We start from the raw sequence: 6,222 nt of genomic DNA, 5'->3' as shown, positions 1-6,222 counted from the left end.
TTTTCCTAAATGAGTATCTAAACATTTTTTTCATTTCATTATATATTATTTCCCAAAATTGTTTGATGTTTAAACAATTCCACCATATATGTATCATGGTACCTTTTCCCGTGTTACATCGCCAGCAGATATCGCTACAGTTTTTATTCATTTTTGCTATTCTTTCAGGTGTTAAATACCATCTATGTTGCATTTTAAGGTAATTTTCTTTCAGTATATAACACATGGTGAATTTCATATCTTCTTTCCACAATTTTTCCCATTGTTCAAACATAATATTTTTCCCAATATCTTGCGCCCATTTAATCATTGATGCTTTAACCAATTCATCCTTTGTTTCCCACTCTAAAATCAGATTATACAATTTAGATATATTTTTTGATTTTTCTTGTATTAAATATTTATCGAATTTTGATATTTCTTTTTCAAATCCTAACTTTTTGTCTTTTGCTAATCTATACTTAATTTGAATATATTGGAACCAATCACTAATATGAGCTTTAATCTCTGTGTAGTCCTTTAATTCCAATTCTCCGTTTTCTTCCTTTAATACAGTTTTATAGGTAGCCCAATTTTCTTTCATATTTAATTTTTTCACTGCGACAATTTCTGCTGGCGATGCCCACCAGGGAGTTTTCGGTTCTAAGAGTCTCTTATATTTCTCCCATATTTTATATATAGATTTTCTGATTATATGCCCTAGGAAGCCTTTATGTACTCTCACTTTTTCATCTATTAAATAGGCATGCCATCCAAATCTCGTCTCTACTCCCTCTAAATCCAATACATCCGAGTCATCTAATTTGATCCATTCCTTTAGCCAGGTCAGACCCACCGCATCGTGATATAACTCCATATCTGGGAGACCAAATCCTCCTCTCTCCTTCTTATCTATCATTATTTTGTGTTTTATTCTTGGCTTTTTCCCTGACCATATGAATTTAGCCAAATCTCTTTTCCAGTTATTAAAACATTTATCTCCTCCTAGTATTGGGATACTTTGAAATAAAAACATCATCCTTGGTAATATGTTCATCTTTATTACCGACATTTTCCCTAGTAAGGAAAGATTTAATTTTCCCCATACTTGCAAGTCATTTTTTATTTCATTCCATGTTTTCCCATAGTTCTCATTACTTAAGTCTATAGTATTTGTTGTTAAATTTATTCCAAGATACCTTATTTTCTTTTTAATTTCCAATCCTGTAATTTCTTGTAATTTCACTTTATCCTTTTCTTCCATATTTTTCACTAGTATTTTGGTTTTCCCATAGTTTAATTTGAATCCTGCTAATCTGCCATATTCGTTTATGCATTCCAATATTCTAGGTGTACATTGTAGGGGATTTTCTGTTGTGATCATAACATCGTCTGCAAAGGCTCTTAACTTATATCTTTTTTCACCAACTGCTATTCCTCTTATTTGGTTGTCCTGCCTTATTTTCTTTAATAGAACCTCTAATACTATTATAAATAACATTGGGGATAGGGGGCATCCTTGTCTTGTACCTTTAAAGATGTTGATTTCTTCTCCAAACTCTCCATTAATAATAATTTTTGCTTTCTGTTGGTTATATATTGCATTTATACCTTTTTGGAATTTTTCACCTAGACACAATTCTTTTAATAGTTTTTTCATAAATTCCCATGAGATTTTGTCGAAAGCCTTCTCCGCATCGATTGAAATCAGGGCTGCTTGTTTGTCTCTTCTTACTTGTAGATATTCCATTATGTCTATTATATTTCTGATATTATCCTTTATTTGTCTACCTTCCACAAATCCAGCCTGATTTTTATGTACTATTTTTCCTATAATTTTTTTCAACCTATTAGCCAATAATCCTGCGTAAATTTTATAATCGGAATTTAACAATGAAATGGGTCTATAATTTGAGACCGATTCCAAATCCGTACCTTGTTTTGGCAGGAGCGTTATATACCCTTGAGTCCAAGAGTCTGGAATATTCCCCTTCTCTACTGCTTCCTCTATTACTTCTTTTAGTGGGTCAATTAATTCATTTAACATTTCTTTGTAATATTCTGCTGGTATGCCATCTGGACCTGGGGATTTCCCTATTTTTAATTTTTGAATTGATTCCTTAATTTCTACGGTTGATATTGGTTCATTTAATAATTTATGGTCTTCTTCTGCTATCTCTATTAATTTATTTTTCTTTATATATTCCTCTATTTCTTCTATTGGCACTTCATCTTTTTGATATAATTTTTTGTAATATTTTTCAAATTCTTTTTTAATTTCTGTCATATCCCTTATTGTCCTCTCTTCTACTTTTATTTTATTTATTAATTTTTCATTTCTTTGTTTCTTTAGCTGCCAGGCAAGGATCTTGCCTGGCTTATTTGCCCATTCAAAATTTTTATATTTCCAAAATTTGATTTCTTGTTCTACCTCCTGTTCTATAATTTTATTATATTCTACTCTCAGTAATTTAATTTCTTGATTTAATCTCTCTTTATTTTTGCTTGCATAGGCCAATTTTTCCTTCCTTTTAATTTCTTCTAAAAGCCCCCTTTTCTTTTTTTCTTTATTCTTATATGCTATTGAGTTTGGTTGTATGAAATATCCCCTAACAACCGCCTTCCCAGCATCCCACACTGTTTTAACATCTGTCCCTTTCCTCCAATTGTTTTCAAAATATTCCTTCATCAACTTCCTGGCTCCTTGTATTACTTTTTCGTTTTTTAATAAGAAAACATTCATTCTCCACATTTTTTCCCCTTTCTCCTCTTTTCCTTTAAGAGTTAATGATACTGGATTGTGATCTGTAAGTGTTTTTGGCAATATTTCGGCATTCTCTGCTTCAATTGTCATATCCTTAGTAATCCATATACTGTCGATTCGACTATACGAGTTTTTTGGTTCTGAGAAATATGTGAACTCCTTTTCAACAGGATGTTTATATCTCCATATATCCACTAAATCAAAAATCTTTACCATTTCCATAAAGCTTTTTGGCAGCTTCCCTTCATTCCCCCCCCCCCAAAAGACCCACCATTACCCTCCCCACCGAAAGCAGCGACAAATGGCTGTATTTGCAAAAGACAAAATTCCTCGCTGGACTCAATAACAGAACTAGAATGACTAAATGCTGTTAACCAGCCACCAACTCAAAAACGGATTCTACGCTTACTGTCCTGGAATATTGCAGGGTGGGGAAACAAAGGCGGAGACCCAGACCTAATGAACTTCTTCAAAGATTTTGAATTAATACTTCTACAAGAAACATGGTCAACTAGAGATATTAAAATTAATGGATTCACCTCCTATACGAAACCCGCTTTGAAAACAAACACGAAGGGCCGGCCGAAAGCAGGGTTCTGTTGTATGATCAAAGACAACTCAGGGTTTGAGATCAAGCAGCTAGAAAAATGCTTTCCACTTGCACAAGCTCTACTTTTAACACAAAAAGACGATACCTTGCTACTTGTAAACGTCTACATCCCCCCAACCAAAAACAACAGCAGCAGTGAAAATTGGTCACAGCTAACCTTCTATATAGAAAATTTGACCGATAAATACCCAAATGCTTCACTGATAATAGCAGGTGATTTTAATGCAAGAGTGGGAACCAACAATGAACAACTATGTAGCAAATTAAATTGGAATACTGATAATGATATCGCACATGCCCTGAAAATAGGACGTTTCTCCAGAGATAGGGTTGTAAACAACGAAGGCTTACGCCTACTCGAATTATGTAACAACTTTAATTTGCAGATTGTGAACGGCTCAACAGAAGGCGATAGAAGCGGGGAGTTTACATACTTCTCCCCCCGAGGATGCAGTGTCATTGACTATATTCTTGCCCCTTATAATATTATAAATTCGATCATGGACCTCAAAATTGGAACGCGTACTGAAAGCGACCATCAGCCACTATCGCTGTCTATAAACTTAAAGAACGAAACCAAAATAACTAAGTACAATATCATAGAACCTTCTCAATACAAACAAATGACTCAATTAAAATGGTCTCAGGAAATGAGTGCAGCAGTGGGGCAAAAACTCACAGCCAACCTGAGAAAACAAGTATTATCCAATTTAAAGACCACTAATCCCTGCAGTGATATTCTGAAAACTTATAATGAAATCTTCCAAATGTTTGTAGAGCTTAGTACTCCACTTAAAGGTTGGATACTTAAACATAGCGCTAGCCCCTGGTTTGACGATGAATGTTTCCAGCTAAAAAGAAAACTGCGTCAAACATTTAAAAATAATCGCATTAAACTAGAGCCCTCTTATCTCGATGAAAAAAGAAAATATCATTACATTCTGGCCGAAAAGAAACAGAAATATGCAACCCAAAAATGGCTACAACTATTTGACTCAATTCAGAGTAAAAACAACAAAGCGTTCTGGAACCTAGTGTACGGAGGACTGAAAGCCGAAAATCAACTAACCCAACCACCAATTGCAGAATCCAAATGGTCCCAATACTTTACATCTGTATTTAACAATCTACACAGTGAACTTAAAGGAAATGAGACCGCTATAAATAAAATCAATAAACTCCAGGAGTGGCCAAGGGTAGAAGAAGTGGAAATTAGAGAGATAGTTAAAAATTTCAAATCGGGGAAATCGCCTGGGCCAGACGGTCTACCAATAGAATTATTTAAGACCTATATAGATTGGTGGGCAGAACCCCTAGCTCAATTGTTTACTCTCATAGACAAAGATGGGATCATACCGGAGATATGGTTAAGATCAATAATTATCCCAATCTTTAAAAATGGCGACCCAAAAGAACCAAAGAATTACAGACCGATAAGCTTACTATCAGTGATAGGGAAAATCTACGCTAAGCACCTCCTATCCAAACTCCTTATATGGATGAAAAATTTAAATTTACCAGGGAAAGAACAAATAGGTTTCTCTAAAGGTTGCTCTACATTAGACCACTGCCTTATACTTATGCATTTGGTTGAAAAATATAGATCTCAAAGGCAATCTAAGATATATGCTGCTTTTGTAGATTTTCGTGGTGCATTCGACTCAATTGACCGCCCAAAGCTGTGGAGGAAACTCGCAGAACTAAAAATTGATCAGCGCTTATTGATTCTAATACAAAATCTATACTCTTCCAATGTCTGTCAAGTCAAACTTAACACCATAGGTCATCTTTCATCAGACATCCCAATCTCGAAATGGGTAAAACAAGGATGTATTCTTGCCCCCTTTCTATTTAACTTATTCTTATCAGACTTGCCAGATCACCTTCAAAAAATAGAATCACATGCCCCTAAACTTAATCAGAAACCAGTTCCTCTCTTATTATACGCAGACGATGCAGTCCTACTATCATTAACGAGCTTGGGTCTGAAACGTCTTATATCTTCTCTGACCCTTTACTGCGAATGTAATAAACTCTCTATAAATTACGAGAAGACAAAAATTTTGGTCTTCTCAAATGGTTGGAAACTAGAGAAATGGAAAATAAGAGGGCAAGAAATCCAACAAGTAAAAATCTATAGGTATCTGGGAATCTTATTCCAGAGCAATCTAGGGTGGGCAAGTCATCGCACAAATGCCATAAAACAGGCAAAGTGCACCTCATCAGCAGTTGCCCGTTTTTATTATCAGAAAGGTAATCAATTTATTCCTGCGGCCAATCAGATTTTCCAAACAAAAGTGCAAGCCCAGATATTCTATGGAATCCCGCTATGGATTCAAGCATATAACAGTGATTTAAATAAGATTCACTCCAGCTTTCTGAGACGTATTCTTGGACTCCCAGCTGCGATCAAATATGAAACAATGTGTGCAGAAATAGGCATACACACAATGGAATACTGGGCCTGGTCCACCTCAATAAAGTACTGGTTACGCTGCCATTTTCGCTGCTCTCCATCAAGCCTGCTCGCTGATCTGCTCAAAGACTCCTATAAATCAAGATGGTATCAGTACCTCGAAAAAAAGATTGAATCTTTAGGCATCGAGCTGGAGCCCCTGTATAATTCTAATGAGCAATACATTTTCCATAATATCCTAGCTAGACTAAAGGATGTGGAGAGACAAAATATTATGGCAGCTGTAAACAAAACTTGCTCCCCCATATTCTATGATTTAAATATCTTAGATAGCAGAGTCAATTACGTCACTAAATTAATAATCCCAGCCCAACGTAGGGCTTTTATGCTGGCCCGGTTGAACGTCTTTCCCTCAGCATTTGTCTGGGGAAGATATCAAAACATCCCTAGAAA

This window comes from Podarcis bocagei (assembly GCF_964188305.1).
Source record: "Podarcis bocagei genome assembly, chromosome: W".
Taxonomy (NCBI): domain Eukaryota; kingdom Metazoa; phylum Chordata; class Lepidosauria; order Squamata; family Lacertidae; genus Podarcis; species Podarcis bocagei.
Note: the sequence above shows the minus strand (reverse complement) of the source record.